The 21,159-nt window shown below is 31.1% G+C and overlaps 1 protein-coding gene across 2 annotated transcripts in view; it reads left to right on the top strand.

Annotated features, from left to right (window-relative positions):
- LOC113396572 (homeodomain-interacting protein kinase 2-like) overlaps nt 1-21,159 on the top strand; it is a 102,398-nt gene that overhangs the window by 54,456 nt on the left and 26,783 nt on the right. The gene's annotated exons all lie outside the window — the stretch shown is intronic.

Here is a 21,159-nt window from a genome sequence, read left to right as displayed (position 1 = left end):
ATTTTATTTTACACGAACATTTACCGATAATCATAATTATCGTAATGGCGTTTTCATTTTATTGTACAATTCTTGTTTGTAATGTGCACTCAAATATTAGTTTAACTCCAATTTAGCTAATTAATAATTGTAAATATCTGTAATAGCCGGACTTCTCTGGAGAAGGCTTGGTTTCTCTATCGCTGAGCACAAGATGAAATATAAACACATAGTAAGAACATGGAATCTCAGTGGCGATTTCCCGGGATTGAACCTGCAATATTCAGCTTCAGTTAGAAACACGTGTTCTAGACGCTCTCATCTGGGCTTTTATCCTAATCTAAATTTACTTATTCAACGAAATCTAATTAACTATTGATTATAAAAAGCTCATTGACACGTAAACGAATTTAAAAATAACACTGTAATTTTAATTCATCGTACCTATGTAATTTCAAAGAACTATAAGTAATGAAAAATGTTTCTATAATGACCCTCGTTCCACTTCAAAGACCCAACCCACATATAATTGTATTATATTAAAGCCATTTCTATACAGAGTAGACGCCCCAGTTGTCGCCGGTCGACTTGACCCGAAGGTACGACCTTATCTGTCTAGCTGAGACCATAAACATAACGTTTAACGGTCTCATGTTCGAACCACACGCGCTTAGGACGAGATCTTTTTTTTAATGCATTTTTGTGATTGAATTTACATGCAATTAGATAAACCGGTACGAAGTTTTTCGGTTTCTCTTAAACTATACGAAATCTTGTAGTTTTATTTCACTGAAACGATATATTAAAGATTGTTTCCAGTAAATAACCATACAGTTAAAATTAATTTATTCTAATTGTTTTTATCTTACCTCTCCTTATTTATTTGAAGGCTATTAGTGTATACGTCTGAACACTTCTTCGTGTCATGTGAATATGACAATCGAGTTTTTATCGGTCTCTCTCAAGTTCATTAATTCCTAAAGATCGTAATTCTGGCGGTGCAGGCTCATATGGATAATTTGCTACCGTCAGTTTCGGTCGGTGGTCATCCTAGCGATATTTTATACTTAGTTGATATAAAGAAAATTAGTGACATATTCAGGTAAATAAACGCGTGAAAGAATACGTAAGCCTTTCCTGTGCTGATAAACCCGTTATTAGCACAAGAAGCGCGAATATATCGGTTGGTGAATGATCATCACATTGGTTAAGAAACACGGGATGAATTCCTATTTAATCATCCGAAGTAACGGAACGGAGATCTAGTTTATAATAAAAGTGTTTCTTTAATTATTTTATGTTCATCATTTAATTTAGATTTTATAGCTTTAGTAGTTTATATTCTTCATTAGTAGACAGGAAAACCGTTACATACAATCATATTTATAGTAGATATAAGTATATCGAAACCCGCAAGTTCTCCCGCGTTTTTTATATAAATATGCCCGTTTCATACATCGTGAAATAATATAACCTAGCACTTCCATTCAATAAACGGACTTTTTAAACAAAAATAAAACTTTTCAAATAAACCTCTCAGTACTGAAATTAACGTGTTCAACGACAGAAACTCTTCAATATTATAATATGATTGTACAAGAGACGCAGATATATCAGGAGATATCTCTATGCATGTGTGCTTTAGAAACATTTAGCAAAAGATATAACTAAAATAGTAATGAATTTATCAGTTGTAACTCACGACAGCCGGTTACAATTTACGATGAGGAGAGCGGGAATTTATTACAGCGCTGCATACGAAGTGCCAAAATTAAGCTGCATCCCTGTTTATCTAATAATAAAGTCAGAAATCTGTATTTGGCTCCAACGTACGAGTATAAACAATCGCCTACCGCGACTCGATGTCGGTAAGAAAAAATATTGCCACCTAATCGTATTTGAGTTAATGTTTTACGGTTTATTCGTGTATTAGTAAAAGTTATGCAATTATTGTCGTCATTATTCTCTCTTCGTATTTTTTGTTTTGATCGGTACAGTATCATTTATCTTTCATTGCTTTGCTATGTATGTATGTATTTGCTTTAATCATATATATATTAATATATATATATTTATATTCCTCTGATCTTATACATTCATTCCGAGCACGCTGCTTGTTTCATGACATTCATCCTTATTGCATGTTCATACCATGGCAATCGGTTTCTCGGCTTTTAAGTATCACAGGAGCCGGATTTAATTTTACCTTTTTTGTTTCATTATTTATGTATTAAACCCGTTCTTAACAATATTTAATATAACATAATTGTGTTACAAATTTCTCAACTTTCGAGTATGTGTGTCTTATTATAGCGATGTATGTAAAGGCAAAGTAAACAGTTTTATTACAATGACGAAATCAATCGCGTAAATCGATATCTCAATAAAACGCTCAATGTTATATATTTTTACTTCAGCCGCTAACTACCTACCGAATGCTTGGAATAACTTAAAGTAAATAATATGTATAAGGAAATTGATAATGATTTGAAGGTTAAATCAACAATAAAATAATAACCTTTTAATATTCAACTATAGGCTTTTAATGTATTACTTTTGGGCGAGAGGATGTAAATGCTATATATTTTAGAAAATCCTAGACCTCATATATATGGCTATGAACTCGCATGCTTATAAAGGTATGTAGTACACATACGGATAAACATATTACATCATATCCAAGGATAAAATATTGCTTAGGTATGACTGACTACGATTCATCAGTAGCCGTGTACCCGATGGAATATCCCATTGGAAGATACGATCGGAAACCCACCGGTTTTTCTTATATTGTAATTTATTTATTTTTAAATTCGCATTATACTAATTATAACGCGTTATTGCTTTTGTTAATTTATATTCTCAATACATACATTGTGTAGTATGATATTGCATGGTGAGACTACCTGTAAGTTGTAGAACTTTTACCTAGATAATTTTGAAATGTAATTTATTTTTTATTTTGGATGTAATATTGTATCTGCTGTTGGTTGTCCTAATGGAAATAAAATAAAATGACTAATTTCCATGTTTGTAACTTCAATATAAACTCGAATACCCAATTACACCTTATTAGATAATGTTTTTAAAAAATCTGGATCTGTATTTTTCCTCACAAGTGTAAATATCAAATCCCTTTATCTAACTATCAAAAATTAAGAACTTACATACAAACTTTCTTCCTCGACCTTGTAGGTTATACATTTTTATTAAAAACTTTAAAATGAATTTTAACGCATTAATAGAAGCGCCAACATACCCTTGACATTCTATATATCTAACACCGGATATGAAGAAATTTCATATTTTTTTTTATCCCATATTTAATTAAATTCTTGTGCAACATTTCATCGTGTTAAACCCATTGTTTTAGGCTTAGGCTAGTGCTTTGTATGTCATTATGTTTATTATTATACATGGTCATTATAAAATGTCATTAATCAATCAAATGTTGATCAGTTTGTTTGTGATGAAACTTTGCCAGCGTTTGTGGTTAAGCAATATTTGTCTGTTTATCTTCTAATATATAAAATGTATTGCTTTTTTTTACGCAACGTATCTGTATATACATATATGATGTATCGTTCATCCAATTAAGCTTTGTACAGTTGTTATTATATAGGCGCGTATGGAAGTTTCCGACCATAAAAGTACAAAATGTGACGCGCGAGTCTTAACGTATAAGTATTCACGAAAAAAGCAAAGGTAATAAATATCAATTAAATTATTCAGTAGGATTTTTTTTTATCAATTTATTGTTATTATATTCAAAAACTTAATTTATGTATGTATATACTCGCGTTAAACTCATTACCCTCTTATCATATTTCAACCTCGCTGTAATGTCCAAACTGTCCTCATATTAAAATTCGAGTTTCGTCGATCGATAAATGCATGACTTTAATCCGTGGGAATGGAAATTGGGGTCATTACCTTATATAAATAATTTAAATAACCTTTGTACAGTTTTACAATTTTAAAGTGGATTTTCATATGTTCACATAAGCAATACATTAAATGGTTCGTCTGCTATTGGACACATTAACTAATATTAATAAATTGTCTTAGTCTTAATAAATTGTTGTGTACATCAGAATCTGCGGCTATTGTATATTGCTTTCAAAAATAATCCTAGTCAATGTTAAACCATTAAGGCACGTAAATTAACTGGAATTGCTACACGCCTTAGTGAATAACACAGAGAGCATTCTTATAATTGAAATCTTAATTGGGGCAAATAACGAAATTAACTTAAATAATATATATTTTTTGTTGCGTCAGCGATCCTTTGAAATCGGTCATGTTCTCTGGTAATCTTCAAGCCTAAACAATACTAATTTCCAAATATCGCAATATATCTATTGGTATATTGAATATCCTTGCGGTAAAGTTAACCTCCGAACCACCTCTGCATGTCCTCTGAAAAAACGCTTTACGAGCGGACCAATATGTATGGAGAGTGGATGTTGAATAAACTAATACTGCTGAGGTAATCTTAGAGGTTGAAATTTATCTTCAACTTTTTGTTTCATTTGTCATAATCCAGTTCAATCCAATTTGTACTATTAGTATGAATTATATGAAGCTGAGATGGAATGCAAGTACGATAAACATAATGAAAACTTGTCATAGTAAATTGGAAATGACAGCACCAGAATATAGTAGTAGGGTTAGGAGAATAAGTTTAGTCAAATAACATAAATGTCTATTGTTATGACAGGTTTGTGTCATTTGTTTTAGATTTAGATTTTTTTATTTACATTTTAATTATAGATGTATATTATTAATGCCAAAATAAAAATACTATTTTTTTTGTCTCTTTCCATTTATTCGTGTGTGAATTTCTAATACATTATATAAATATATTTACGTCAAAAACATTGGAATAAGTACAAATTAAAAGAGAATTCTGACAGAGTTGTTTAAAGAGGTGTGACGTTAATATGATTAACATGCTGACGTTGTCCGTCCAGCTGCTATCAACATTGTGCTCGGGTTATGAAAACATTTCTGAAAATTTAGTTTTTAAACACTTAATATAAAAACTGATATTTGGTATAATACGAAGCTTAATCAAGTAAGGCTACGTAATGACGCTGTTATTCTCGTTTCTTTACCTCTCTTTGGTCGGTTGTCGTCATTAATTACATAATATGTATTATGTCTAAAGATACACGTGAACTCACTTAAGACTATGTTTCTTATGAAAAAATTACATCGATGGTTTTGATTCACACGTTTTTGTACGGTACGATTATTATGTTTAGAAACCATATCACATGTAGAACGCATGCATTGCGTCATTATTATAAAACGAATGAAAACTAAACGAACATAGTTTTGAGAACAGACTTAAATCTAACTTTAATAATATTTTAGTTCAATACATAAGTATATTGTTTTCTACATTCTGTAATTTGAGTTATCGAGTTACAGATAAATATTACAATTTACTAAAGGTCTTGTTTTCCTATTAGTTAATTAAAAGGTTGCATATCAAAAGGTACGACATTCAAATCCCGGCTCGAGGCGATAAGAGTTACTGGGTTTTTTGTCAAGAAAATCTCAGTAGCAGTGCAGTGTTAGGAAGTTGGCAATGTTACAATCCCTTTCAAAAGTAAAGCCGTTGGTCCAGAGCCTGAACTCTCCGGTCGTGTCGGATTTCCGTCCCGTCGGACTATGTGAGTGAGGGTACAGATAGTGCATCTCTGTTACCACACTCACTTGTGCACTGGAATATAGCGCATATGGCTGGTCTTTTAATATTAAAATTTAAATTATCAGTAATACTAATCTCATTTATTTTTTGTCTATTTTCTTTCGATTGTTTTAAAATGGACTAACACAAAAATAGTTTCATAATTAACATAAAATAATATGATGTGTCTAGTGCAAATATATAAGAGCAGTTCAAAATAAATGTATAACAAACTTACAAATCCTATGGTTTCATCTTGTTCATATTTTATAATGAAATAGAACAATAATCATTGTCAACAAGTTTGTTTTTTGTGTTTGTTCTAATTAGACTATAAAGAAAATGAAAGTGCCTTATAAACTAAATTATACGAGTTCCAACGAAGAAAACAAAAAAAAACTTTGTTCACCGATGACGTTATAAAGTCGGGCTTACTGTTCTGACTCATCGATGCGGGGGTCTGGAGAAGCCACTGAATAACGGGGGAAGTAGGCGAGACACTAGTAAGTTCGTTGGCAACTGCTGTTATATAATTTACGATTTATTAATCTCGTATGCGGAACGAAACAGTGACATCACAATCCTAAACGAAAATACAAGTGTTTTTTCAATTCAGTATATCATATAGTTTTTAATACATCGAAATGAAACTAGATTTAGGAATGTTTCGCTCTGTATTCGATTACACGAGCCATATTTGGCACTCGTCGAGTTTAATTTTACGTGTCAACCTTTGCGCCAGTTGAAACTGATTCTTGTAACTAGCTGCTAACCGCGACCTCGTTCGCGTGGAATTTGTACTTCTGTTATGATGAAAAATTATTACTCAGTTATTTAGGTTACTTTAGAAATATTGTTAAGTAACTTATTTGTGTGCAGGTATTTTTGTTATTTCATACACTGGTTTCATCGAAATACGTTTTTAGCTATACAATTAAATATAAGAAAGTTAGTAAGTTTTAGGAATTACTTATTCTTTATTTCCATTTAATTAGGCGTAAAATTTACGCTAGTAGAGGAGAAGACAATAATCCAAGTGATCAAATCAGTGGTGTACACGTCGACAATCGGCACGTCGACAATCGGCACGTAACCATGATTATATTCTTACTATAAATTAAGACTTTAATAGCATGATAATTGTATATTTCCCATGTTTGTATGTCACTGTGTTCCATATAAGCATACGAAGGTGATTATCAAAAACAAAACGTATCTTATAATATAATAAATATCAAAAGTTAAACATTTCCTCAATCAAAATGAGCGGGATGACGCGTTAAAGGTCTTTAGTTATTTTAATACGAAAGTTACTTCATTATACAGACATACAACGTGTCTTGGTTTGAAGTATTTTAAGTTTGTGTCAGATGGCGGGGTGAGATGGTTGAATCATTCGCTGCCTACGTTGGGATGAAATAATCCCACGTAAAAATAACCGTTGGCTCAGTTTGTACGAGAGCTCTTATGGCAGCCACACTTATATTCCGTTTCGTTATAACTTTTATGAAAGGTAAACGAACTTAAAACAGTCGTAAAAATATTTTTACATTGACAATCATATTATAAAATAGCAATTTATGTATATTTTTAACTAATGTTATTACAATGTAAAAACAATTTTTTTTTCTCTTAAATAACCACATACTTATTCACAGGCGTGTTGTCCGTTCTTAAGGTCATCTTTTGATTAATATAATTGTAATGTACTTTGTAGCTACATATTCTATATTGTAAAACTTTTACTGTTAAAAAAATTTTAGATCATTGTACATTATGTTGGCTTCCTATGAAATAAATAAATAAACGTTTATACTTATTATTATAGAAATTTAATTTTTACTCTTTACTAACATTTGGTTGTAAAATATTAATTAAAACATACCTATACATTATTTTGCTTATTGTACCAAAATGCAGTATGGAATTAATTTTTATTGTTTTTATACTAATATTATAAATGCGAATGTTACTCCGTATGTTACGCTTTCATCCCCAAACCACTGAACCGAATTTGATGAAATTTGAATTGTATCTCAACGCTCCCCCCCAATACAAGGGCTGTAACTGTGGGTGAAACGAGACCTTTTAACATATCTCTATTGTGTTGCAAAACTACATGACAAAAAGTTAAAAAACGAAGTAAGACTGACTAACTAACACCTTTTAGCTGGAATATAATAGTTCGGTGTATTGCTATTTGGCGGTAAAGAAGTCATCGAGACTTTTTTACCTTGGCGTTTTCAGTGATATATACAAGCCGGGTTTGATCAAATCACTGATAACAACGGAGTGACAGAAAGTAAAGCAGAAACGTTGTTAACACTGCAATGAATTGAAATGACTGCGTCTCAAGCAATTAATTGCATTTTAATATTTTTCATTCAAACTTCATATTGTTAACTTGGTTCGAGTTTTGTATTGTATTTTTAGTCTGCATATTAATTCAAGTCATGCTCTTTGACAAATATAGAACTTGCCCCCCGTTGACGCATTTGACATCATAGTAGCATTTAACATGATAATAATAATTAGCTTAAATATCGCCTATGTTAGTGCCTATATCTATACATAGATCACTATATATCTGTGACTCTATGCGCGATATTAATAAAGTAACGTGGTGTGTCTTGATACATCGGTAGACACGTTATAGATCGTTATATACATAATATATGGGATATGTTTTATAAGGAAATATTTACTATAATGTGAAGTGAACAATCTTCAGATGTTAATCTAGCAACCTACCTTGACAATTCTCTGTCCGTCGGTATGCAGACGTCTGTAGTGAATTATATCTGCAATACCGTGACTCATTTGGCTTGTTGACAAGTCACTAAAAGGTGATCAATTAATTTCTTTATTGTCTATTATAAGACTAAGTAGTTTCATAGTCTAAAACTGTACTATTATAGTTTACGGCTAATATTCAAGTTCATAGTAAACTAAGAAATAAATTCTAATCTGTATGTTATAATTATACATTATCTTGACTGGCTGGCGTACAAACAAAACTACATTTAAAGTCAGGATGATGGGGTAGCAAATATACCTATATTTATATGTCATTTTTTGGTAACGAAAGATAAATTGTGACATCACCTTTGTAGGGAATTATATTGTAAAACATATATGTTTGAAATGACATTATATCTGCTTGTTAAACTGCAATCGAACGATACATAAATCTTTATCTTCTAATAGTTATTTGATTACGTAATATATTATGTATTAATACTTGTATTTAATAAATGTCAAACTATTTTCTGAGAATGTCAGCCACAGCGCAAAGCAGCCGTAAATAATATCATATTTAACTGACAGCCACTGATTCTGACGGTTGTCTCTGCTTTTGATAACCTATACTGTACGGTGTATCGTAATTAATATAAATGTTACACGATTGTCAATTGAAATAAACACAAACAAAGACGTATCATTATTCGAATAAATTAAAAAGACGTTCGAAGATACAAATTTATATTTGTTTAATACTGCAGTTCTGCAGATTACGTATGCATTGAGAAATGCTAGTTATATTTTAACTTGAATCAGTATATTAAATGTTACAGAAAAAAAGACATCATGAGGTGCGGTGAATAAACGAGGTCTTTGGTGGAGGAAGTTTCTGAGCTAGGCAATACTCCGTTACTCGTGTTTCGACGCAATTGTTATATAAAGATGTAATTTGTTATAAGCGACGAATAATTGCTTTGTGTAATGCACTCTTACAAACACGTTATAGCATTGTAATACATTTTAAAAAAGTTTTTTTTAATTGTAATATACACACAAATTTAGCGTAATTTAATTTAAAAAAAAGTATAGTTATTCTGAGGATCAATAATAAAAGTTGCGAATGTGCAAGGATCAAGGATACGATACCGATGTTATAAGTGCATTTCTGTTTCTGTATATTTTTTGTTTTTTTTTTATATGTACATTTCAAACCGGAACACAACAATACTAACTAAATATATAAATGGTTTTAAATTCATATATATCTAAATAATACAACAATATTAATTAATTCTGCATACATTTCGAACTTATAAAATACAGTTGGTCAATTTGAAATTAATGAACTGTCATGCTTAATATATAAGTTCAAAATCTGTAACGCGTTTGGTATTAAGTTTAGCCATATCAACGGGAATGTCACTTTATTAAAGTGTACGTAACGGAAGTAATATTGATAAAAATTCATATATGTATAGCAATATTGTTTGTAGGTTTGCAATTCACAAGGTTGACAGCGCATGCCGCGCCCGTTGGCCACTACTGGAATCCTTGATTCAATTTAATCATTTATTTTTATTGATTATAAATTAATATAATTTAAATTTAAATTATTGGAAATGATAACCAATGATAAATTATCTCCTATTCCTTATTTAGTTATCAGGTTTGGTATTCAATTTCACTTTATCAAGTGCACCATTGCGACTTGTACACTGCTAACTTTTTTTTTTAAATTGGTCGGTGTTGTTAATGTTTCATAAAAGATGAAGTTTACCAATAAACAGTATTTAAATTCCAATAAAAAAATACTTTTCGTATTTTATTATTATTTTTGACCGTTTTTGTACGGATCACATTTAAATTATTATAGTGTTAGAATTATCTGGCGTTGAAAATGCAACTACTGTGTGTAAACAACGAAATTCTAAATAAATAAATACCTGTTCCCGTTTTAAAATAGGATAAACAGAAGCCATTAATTCGAAAGAAATGCAAGTCATTTCCTGTTTGCATGGGCAACGTTCAGATTCGCATCTTATGAATTTAATTTTAATTCTTTTCGCAATTGCATATATTTTTGCTTTTAAATTAAACTCATAAATAGTGAGCTGCTTAAAAATATCTTACGTACTTTCGCGTTTATTATACTGAAATGAACGAAACGTAGCGGATCCAGGAAATTGTTTTATCCATTGTAATAAGCGTTTGTTTACTTAAAACCCATTTGCGGTTTTTCCAAATCAACCTTTTAATAAAAAGTACAGTCGGCTTCAAAATATAATTGATGATTTTGGAATATCCATTCGCTTTTTTTTTTTAATTAATTAATAAAATTCCGTTTGAACATTATAACTATTATTTGATTCGCGTAGAAAACGCATCGACTTCCTTATTAAGCTGTGAGTATACAATTGTGACGGCGCCGGAAATAATAAAATACTCGTTTTACAGCTTCAACTCTTTGTTCGAGTCTAGACACATGCATGGATTGAAAATGTCTATTCTAGTTTATAAATAATTTTATAATATAAACAGTTTAGTAAGTCCTATAAAGTATATTGATATGTGCGAACTGGAATACAAATATTATTAGGGTTATAGTCAATTCTGCAAGCAGACAAAGAAATGAGGTCGTGTCGCAAGTCTCTCACGCGTAGAAAGTTGTGATTGTTTGCGGTTCGGGGTTCACTTCCGACAATCTCCTTCCTTTAAGGACTGTTGGCACTTGATGTGCATTTATTTATTCACGAACTATTTTTTACCTTCTGCTATTTTTACAAATTATTCACAGTCAATTCACTGAAATCCACAAATGATTATTATTTTCATTTAAATACACTGTTGTCTATTTAAATATTTTCTAAACCGGTTTATTGTAATACATCTGCAGGTGCAGACACCTTGCTGTCAAAACGACAATAGTTATTCGAATACACCAGAGACGTAATATTTGCGATCTCATTTTTCATCTAAAAACGATTTTAGTTATTTATTACTGTGAATATGTTTCATGATTACTAGTTTTATCTTATAATACTGTAATAAATTACAATATTTGGTGTTCGCGTATTAATATATAGTGTTTATTTTTAAATTAGAATCACCTAATCTAGATCAAAGGGTCTAGACTCTACGTGAAGCTATATAGATAACTTCATACTATCTAAGTTTTACGAGGTCAGGCGGGTGAATGACCGGACCTTTTAGACTAGCCATCCAGTGGAGTCACAGCTCCGAAGCGTTAACGTTTCTAATCCTAGACCGGTAATTTATGGAGACACCAAGCTGCTGTGTAAGCAAGCAAGGTAACTGCATTCAAAATATGGGGGAGAGAGGGAGAGAGAGTGAGGCAGATTGAATAGGAAAGCATTCCGTGGCGCTACGTATCTATTGGAAGGTTAGTCTAGAGCAGACTCGGAATGGCCTGTATGGCACGCGAGCGATCCTTGACACGCTAACACCGCATCTCTGCTCGTACTCAGCATTGCACTTACAAAGTAACCGTGGTGAAAATTACGAAAAACTGAAACGATTTATCCGTGTTCTATTTCTAACCAAGCGTTATATCCGTGCTTAAACACACTTGTACTGTATTTAGAAAATTATTCTTATACTATAGTTTTTAATTGCATATGAATCAACTGAAACTTGAATAATATGCGAAGGGTATAAAATATATTTAAAATCGATGTTTAAGGACGTGTAGAGTCAAATAGTTGAACCCCTTTTCTTACGACGAGTCTTGACATGCCGTCAATGGCGACCTGGTTGGCGCGCCAACAATTCTTAGCACGCTGACATCCTCTTCACATTAAACAAAACAATAAATTTGTAAACATCAAATGAAAATATTGGAATTCTACTTGTACAGAAATATAAATAAGATACTATGTATGTCAAGTAATCATTTGTTAAAAATAATAGTACTATCGTTATCTGCATAAAAATAATCACTACTGAATTTACACACTGATGAAATTTGGTAAGAAGTATGCTTGAACCCCAAGAAAGGACAAACGCTACTGTTTATAACCAACAAATGACGACCAACCCATACAACGAGTAAAGCCGCGGGCAATAACTAGAGTTTTATATTTTAGAATATACATTATTCCGTTGCTTAGCGTCTCAATGTTGCTAGAAAAGAAGAAATAATTAAAAAAATAAATACAGCAGCATTGCGTTTTGTGCACGTTGGTTTAATGGTGTCTATTTGAAACTGCAGCCCGCAGTAGGTAAACTAGTACTCTGCCAAGTCGCTATTGTTTTGCTTGGGAGCCAGTCGCACAATACGCTCGAAAAAACTTTGTTTTCACACTTAATGTTGGGACATGTAATACACGGACTAATTTCGCTTTATCGCGATTTACATCTAAAAACATTTTTTATGTAACTTTCTAAAATAAACATTGAGTCTTTTAATTATAGTGTACAAAAAATGTTTTTAATTCTTCGAATAATCTCTTTATAATTGCTGACTTTATGTCGTTCATGAAAATGTACAAGATATTTTAAATCCATCGATACTTGTTAAATTACAATATTCTCTCAAAGTACCTACTGGTGTTGCTTCATCCGCGCCTCGATTCTCGACGATAAGATATGGATAAGAGATCACATTTTGATGTTCTCGAAACGTATGTTAACATTTTTCATCATTTTTAATTTTAGAATATGCAGTGCATAAGTATATGCACTTTTACATTTAGTATTTTTTTTTAATTCCATAAACATTTCCGTTTTCGTCTTATTCATTGTGTGCTATTTTTAAAACATATATGCGTCTTTACTAGCTGTCCGTGGTGTCTATCGCTGCGGGGCAGATTCCTACGACGCGACATTATAACTAAAATTATATTTACACACGCAGTGAGTTTAATACACACTGTTTTTATATATTTTTAGGACATATTTTTACTTTAAATTTTAATGCAAGCTCTTTTGTTTAAATAAACTGTATTCGTAAAAGTGCATCAATATTAAATTGAAAAAAAAAAATGTTTTAAAATAAATATACTTGTACTTTTTAAAATAAAATATTCTGTTGTTGTTATATCATTACTGCGAATTTTTACTGTTCTAGACACTAATTGTGGTAACATTGGACTTGTAGTTTTCGTATTTCATTGTAAACCGTATCATTCTTTAGAACTTCCTTAGAACTTGGTAATATTGAATAGTTAAGCTTGAAGGCCGATTATTATGTGAATTGTTTGGACAGGTGGTGGAAGTTCATGTCATCTATAATGTAGAAGACGATCGATGATCACTAGACTATATGGTATGACCTCTACGAACATTTTTTTCAAGCGAAGTAAGAAGCAATACATTTTTTACTTTTCATACAATTGATGATATAGAAGATTTTACAATGTACATACCTGATTCAGTTTCATTTTACAGGATTTCTAAGAGCGTTAAAGGTTTTGAAATTGAATTTCAACAGTTAGTTTAACCAATAAAAAGTTTCGATATGTTAACTAGTCATTTGATTGGTTCAGTACCCTGAGATCAGTAAAAAATAACATCAATTATATTGTAATTTATTTGTAATTTCGTAATGATTATTTTAATCAAGGTCCAAACTTGAAAACTGGCACAAGGCGATTGTTAGTATTGCTAGATGCAATCGATACTTACGTATTAATTTTTGTGTTTCTTTTTCCCTTCATCGCGCACTACAACAGCGTTATTAATGCTAGTTAAAGTCATCAGGTCGTAACCCTTTTCGGTTGCGTAATACATTCATTATAACATATATTCACTTTGTGTTCAGTAACATGTTTAAATGTGCCTTTTTTTATTCAGTTTTTTGTATCAGTGTTCATATATTAATAGTCGTAGTCGCGTGTCGTCTTAATATGGCGACATAATAATGAATTGAATCGAACTATTTGATTGCAGTTTTTCCATATAACTAAGCGCAGTCGATGTTAATTTATATAAAGTCCCTACACACGTAACGACTGAACATCGACGCGTAAAGTGGTGCGACTGACCTTCATTGGTTAACTTTAATAATAACAATCGAAAGCAATTGATTTAAAAAAAAATAGATTGTTTAGACAATCAATGAATGTTTAAGGCCACGGAGACGGAACACTCAATTAATATCTTTTATTTTTTTTAAACTCAACATCGAAGGATACTTGAATAAATGATACTGCGAATCAGAATATACGGTTTTAAAAGATTAATGCAAATAATGATTTTAATACGCAGAGTAAAGCAGGCAATGAAAGAACCTGTTCAAGGTTCACGAAATGTCTAGTGATGGTGTTTGAATTTCATCCGATAAAAGTTTTATGAATAAATCGATATACGAGTTATAAATTATTCAATACTGGATTTATTATTATATTCGAATTCAATCCCAAATCTATACTTTAGTTTACGGAGTATAAAATTATTTAAAGTTTTTAAGTTTGGGATTTTAATTTGATTAGTTAATGATATTATACACATTATGTACAAACATAGCAAATTGACATCGTGACTTACATATGGCTTGAAGTAGGTAATATTGTTATTTCCTCATAATATTATTATACTTATCTTAGTATCAAACACAGTTAAACAGGACATCATTTCATAGTATATAACAAAGTCGCTTATCGCTGTCTGTCCCTATGTATGCTTAGATCTTTAAAATTACATAACGGATTTTGATACGTTTTTTTTAATAGATAGATTGATTCAAGAGGAAGGTTTATATGTATAATACATACACAATATAGTAGAGAAACACTGATAATTTTAGAGATTTCCAAAGTTATATCGTAAATAAACACATTTTTTGCGCTTACATTGCAAACGCTGGCTGAACCCTACGAGAAGGATCAAAACAATGTACTACAGTCTTGTACACCTTAAAAAGGTCTTAAAAAAGTCCCCGATGGTGTATGTCTAACTCTTAGGGATAACCCACACTATTTTTTATCCTTTACTTTTTACCAGAATTAATGGCTTATTTTCGAAGCGATTTAATTAAGCAATACAGCATTTATCCTTATCCAATTAAGTACCTTAAATACATTGTGCATTTAATATAGATCAATATGGACCTTGACAGCGTGTAATTTAAATGAATATTTTCGAAGATATTACATTTTTAAAAGGGACATAGCGGTTTGTATTGTCTAATGACTGAAAAACTGTGAACGTTGTAAGAAATTCTGTAGTATATTTAGTGGCAGCGTTTCACCCGTGCGAGGCCGGGGCGGATCGCTAGTATAACATAAAATCTAGTATATTCTATGACATAAGTCCAAGGTAATTATATAGAAATACATTAACGTCACGTTCAAATATATCATCGGAGGTGTGAAATTCAGATAATTATAATTCAATATATCCTGTGCGTATTTTATTTAGAATTACAACTTCAAAATAATCGTGTTATTGAAGTGGTGAGTAGTACGACTCTTTCGTAATTTATCGCAACATTGTCAGTTTTCTTTATATATTGCTTTATAACTGGCATGCATTGTAATGCCTCATTATTTATTATTTTGTAAATATATATATATATACGTCTATGCTTCGTATAAAAAACAATCGTTCATGAATAATTTCGTCACTTGTCCAAGTTTATTCCACGAGTTTATTTTAGTCTAATATTAAATATAAATATATAAGTATTTGCACTTTTGTATCGTCACGTATCGAAATCGATTTCGGAAGTACATATTAATGTACTACAATATTTGTAGTTAATATACATTACGTGTTAATAAAGTTATTTCCAATTGTGTTTTTTTTTTTATGTAATATTTAGGCAGACGGTCAAACGAACCAGCTGATTGGCTTTGGGGTTGCAAGATATCCATTCCTTCCATCACACCAATGCACCGCGACTAACCTTGTGAGCTAAGATGTTATGTCTCTCTTTGTAGTTACACTGGCTCGCTCAACCTTTAAACCGTAACACAACAATACTCAATATTGCTGTTTGGTGGTAAATTATCAGACGAGTGGCTGGTACTTACACAGAGGGCTTGCACAAAGCCCTATCACCAAGTAAACTGTGTACAGACGAAATTTAGTACTTCTTTCTTAAATATTTATGTAAATTTTATAAATAGGTATCTCGCTGTCTTTACGTTTGGTAATTAAAAACGTCCAATGTTTTTTATTGAGATTGAAAGAACGATTGTATGATACAAAATAAAATGAGTGATAGCTACTAGAAATATGTTAGTACGTAATAAATCATACGTGATCTTGATGCGGTCCTCGATATTTGATTAATGATGTTTTTGCCACGACACATTGAACCACGGTTTAACCGTTAGTTCTTTCTAGAAAGCTTGTTTTAACAAAATACAAACTTGTTATTTGTTACATTATAAAAGAAGCCTTTTATATTATACTACCTGTGCGCGCGGTTTTATTCGCAGTTATTTCAGTTTGAAATAAAATAAAATGTTATTGTTGGATAATCGGTTCAACACATTCTGATTTTATATATTTCAAACAAACAAATCTTTATTAATGATATTATTATGTACGATTCGGTCCGCACGGTCCACGCTAGCATACTTTATATTGTTATAATAATACTTCCCTCCTTATGTATAGTATGTAAGTAGTTGTTTTCAATAATTCTTATACTTACCATTCAAAATCTTTCTGCCATAATTACTTTAGCTTCATTGACATTGGACTTTCATACAAACTACCATCCCCTGTTGAATTCTAAAGAAACATTATTAATGTACTGTCACACCATCTATATAGCATACATTTTAAATTTCAAGTCTCCTAAATATTTCAAAAATGTAGGACTTTCAAACAAACTTCCAAACCCCGTTTTACCCCTTATGGGTGGAGTTTCGTAGAATCCGTTCTTTAATGTTAATAAACGGATGTCTACACCCTGTAAGGAACCTACCTGCCAAATTTTAAGTTTGTGTTATAGTTTCTGAGATTTCGTGATTAATCAGTGAGTGCTATTTAGATTTTATACATATAGATATTAGTTGCTATTAGTTTTCAGTTGAATAATAACGTTGAATTTTATATATTACATATTTTTACAAATTATACTTGACTAATACATACATATGTTTATGTATTTTTTTTTCTAAAGTCTTAGGTTTTATCATTTGTGAATCTTAAATAAATGTAAACTTATAACGAATACTGGGTAGGTAGCTACTGCTGCTAATAAGACGCTTTCTAGAAAAATAAGATTTAAATCTGTATCTCCATTGATAGTGTTTTACTAGCGCTTTTTTTTCTTATAAACAGAAATATTACATTCGTTTAGTTTCATATTATTTTAGTGACAGAAATCTCACGGGTACCACTACAAAAAACGAAACTTATAAACCTATAAGAAATTAATATAAATTAATTGTTTAAATTGAAGTAAGAGCAGATAGTTCAAGACGGGTTCATGTTTCATATGATATTGTAATGCGCAGCGTATCATTCGATTTATAACAGAGTTAGTAACAAAGTACTTTGACCTCTATTATTGCATCGCAACATTTCTTGTCGCGCACGTCGCAGCTCGCCGGGCTTCGAACCGACGACATCGGACCGTTAATCTTATATACCGTATAATGTATAGTTGATGAAAACTTGCTTTTTCTGAATAAGGTTTCTTTCACTTATCTTTTAGAGTAACATTACGAGATACGAAATCGTATATTGGTACATGGTTCCAACTAACTGGTTCGTTTTCTTTATCCAATATATAAAAACGTTTCGTAGACAAAGTATGTCTACTGTTATTTTTTTGAACATATTTGAAAATAATATTTATTACGGACAATATTATGTAAATAAGATTATAGTTATATAGTTTCAGACTTTATCGTACGTAGGATATCTTAAGATTGAATTGTTGGTTTCCATTGACAATATATACTACCTACCTGGTATATTAACATTAAAAGTAAATTGGCGCTTGCAATTGTAACATTTACATCATAAATGTAAGAAGTTTGTGAAGCAACTGAATAATAGACTTATGTATTTTTGTTTATACGCATAAATTTAAATAACATGTTTCTAAATATCACAAATCCAGATCGCTCAGTTTATAGAACGGGAGAATACATACTATAGGATCGTCAGCTCAAAGGAAAATATTCTGCTTATACCGAATACTATTACGATATTTATACCAACTATTCTCAGCTTTTCAATCTTCCGCATTGTTAAAGCATCGAAAGCACTGCATACATTAAGTGTTGTTCAATAATCTACGGTTTTACAAGCTTTTATTTTACTTCATCCTATCAAGTGTACGTCGAATATTAAACCAGGTCCACTTAGCCGAGCTGCAATTTTGTATACGTTTATGGTGATAGGGACAATTATAATTATTATACGGTACATTATTGTTTGAATTTACTCTTAATAAGTTTTTTTTGTACGAATATGTACACTGCTTTTACCTTAATATTTTATTACAATATGTAAACGAGATAAATACAAAGATAGGAAGGTTATCTGTCAGTTTGATATGAACTTGTATTTACTCATTTGGTCAATGTGACGTCAGCTGTGTGATATATCTGTTTTTAATATTAGAAGAAATACTAAATAAAAACATTACGCCTTATATAAGTATATTTTTAGTAGCCGGTTTAGAGCAGTGGAAGATTGCGATAATAATCGCTTGAGACATCGCTTAAAAAATCTCGTACAATTTCTGTACGCAACATGTATTAGTAAATTTATAAAATCAAATTTGTTTAATAATTTACACTCGATTATGTATACCTAAAAAAAAAATAGATTTTTTATAACAGATTTACAAAATAAATGATTATAACTAAAAACGTATTTTTTTATATATTACGTCGTTACATACTATACAGGTTAAAATTTGAATTGCAAACAGTGTTATTTTTTTGAAATAAATAAGAATAGAGAAATAAACTAGATAATTGCTTAATAAATGCCTTTAAACTCGTAGTTGTAACTGGCTTTAGTTACTTACGAAGTACAAAGGATTATGACATTTGGTCAGAAATGGATTAAAGCCTCCATTTTCAGAAGACATTGTGTGATTGTGGTTATTATGCAAAATTAACGAGACAACGTTTCGACAAAATGATGGTATTATCTAAACAAATAGACCCAAAAGTCAATAAACACTGAGCGTTTGAACACTGAACCGTTCCCAGGCAGGTTGTGTCACGGCCAGCGTTCAACGAGCGACTGAACTGAAAGCATGCCGATCGCTCCCGACTCAGACATTGCTAAGCGCCACTTGTGCCTGATGGCACTTGTGTTTCTCTTCCGGTGATAATATGTAGAGGACGCCTTACAATGTCCATATTAATGACAATATGGCGTACATACGCAAGTTATATAAGACAACCTTTCCTAATGGGACCTAAATACCTCGTGTAACGAACACACCCATAGATGTGCTAGGTGAACCCTAGTCACACCGTCTGTGAATAGGTACCACTATTTTCTTTTCATCTAAGAGTTCAATTGCTGAAACTGAATTTCTTTCTTTTTATTTTTTTAGATTGGCCCTTATCATGAAAGTTGATATTTTTTATCTTAATACCTTTATCGAAAACCCGCTTGATAACATCAGACATCATTGCTATTAATTACGTCAAATTTGTTTATACTTTCATATATATATTTGCCTATGTAAAGAGCCCAGCTAAAACAATGTTATTGTTATTTAAATTTTCTTATCAAGCCATTCATTCAGGGTAAAGATACATTATGATTTCACGAAATTCGAAACAAACTGCCACCGGATGCTAACTCCATAACTAACTAGCTTTAAGTTAACTAAGGAACTAGTTTAATCAATAACTGCTATAATTATAACATTTAAAGGATGTACGGATTTCAAAAAGAGTATCACCGTAAGTCAGTTTTGAAAATTTCACGAGTGGGATACGAAGTGAGTTCGTACAGAAAATCTACATGCACTGCTTAAATTAAACGTAATATGTCAACAACTCAACATTATTTGTTAGTCACAGACAAATATAATTTAATACATAGGTACATATCTCTCAACCTACAGAATAAGTACCGTTCGATATATATAAGGGCAATTATGATATTTTATAATATTACTTTATTGTTTCCTGGCGAACTGAGCTTGTATGATGTTAATAAATAACACCGTGTTTTCTAGAATTTCCCGCGGGAAGCTGATCTAACTTCTCTTGAAAAATTACTTTCATTCTGATTATTCATTTGAGTTAAATTTCTTTATTTCATGTATATAGTCTGCCACCGGTTTTATATGTTTTGATTTATCCTTAATATGTAAGTAAATATTGTTTTTATAATGGGAAAATTTTCAATTTTTAGCGACTTGCGAATCCTATTTTCAATAGGAATACAATAGTACGTTATTTTTTTTTAAATTGAATTTTGTTTTTAATTAAAATTGAAAAGATATATTATTGTATGTGTCACTTGTGCCACTAGTAAGACTGTGTTATGATGAGTTGTTGATACCTACCCAGACGGGCTTACGCTACTTCTTTATCTGTTTTTACTTTTTAATAAATTAGAATAAGTACTATTTTTTAACATAAAAGCGAAATACCAGTCACTCATCGCGAGTTCTCCGTAAATGTAAGTCCAAATTACTTGAAATCAACATAGCTATTCCTTACGCGACGTAGACGCAGACAAAAAAAGGGTTTTTTGGAAATTTTAACATGAAGAGGGTCACTTTTTATGATTTTTACCCGAATAAGGTCAAGACGGACAACTAGTATTTGAAATTCTTA

The sequence above is a fragment of the Vanessa tameamea genome, chromosome 22 (assembly GCF_037043105.1).
Source record: "Vanessa tameamea isolate UH-Manoa-2023 chromosome 22, ilVanTame1 primary haplotype, whole genome shotgun sequence".
NCBI classification, from domain to species: Eukaryota; Metazoa; Arthropoda; class Insecta; order Lepidoptera; family Nymphalidae; genus Vanessa; species Vanessa tameamea.
This window is presented reverse-complemented; position numbering and strand designations above follow the sequence as displayed.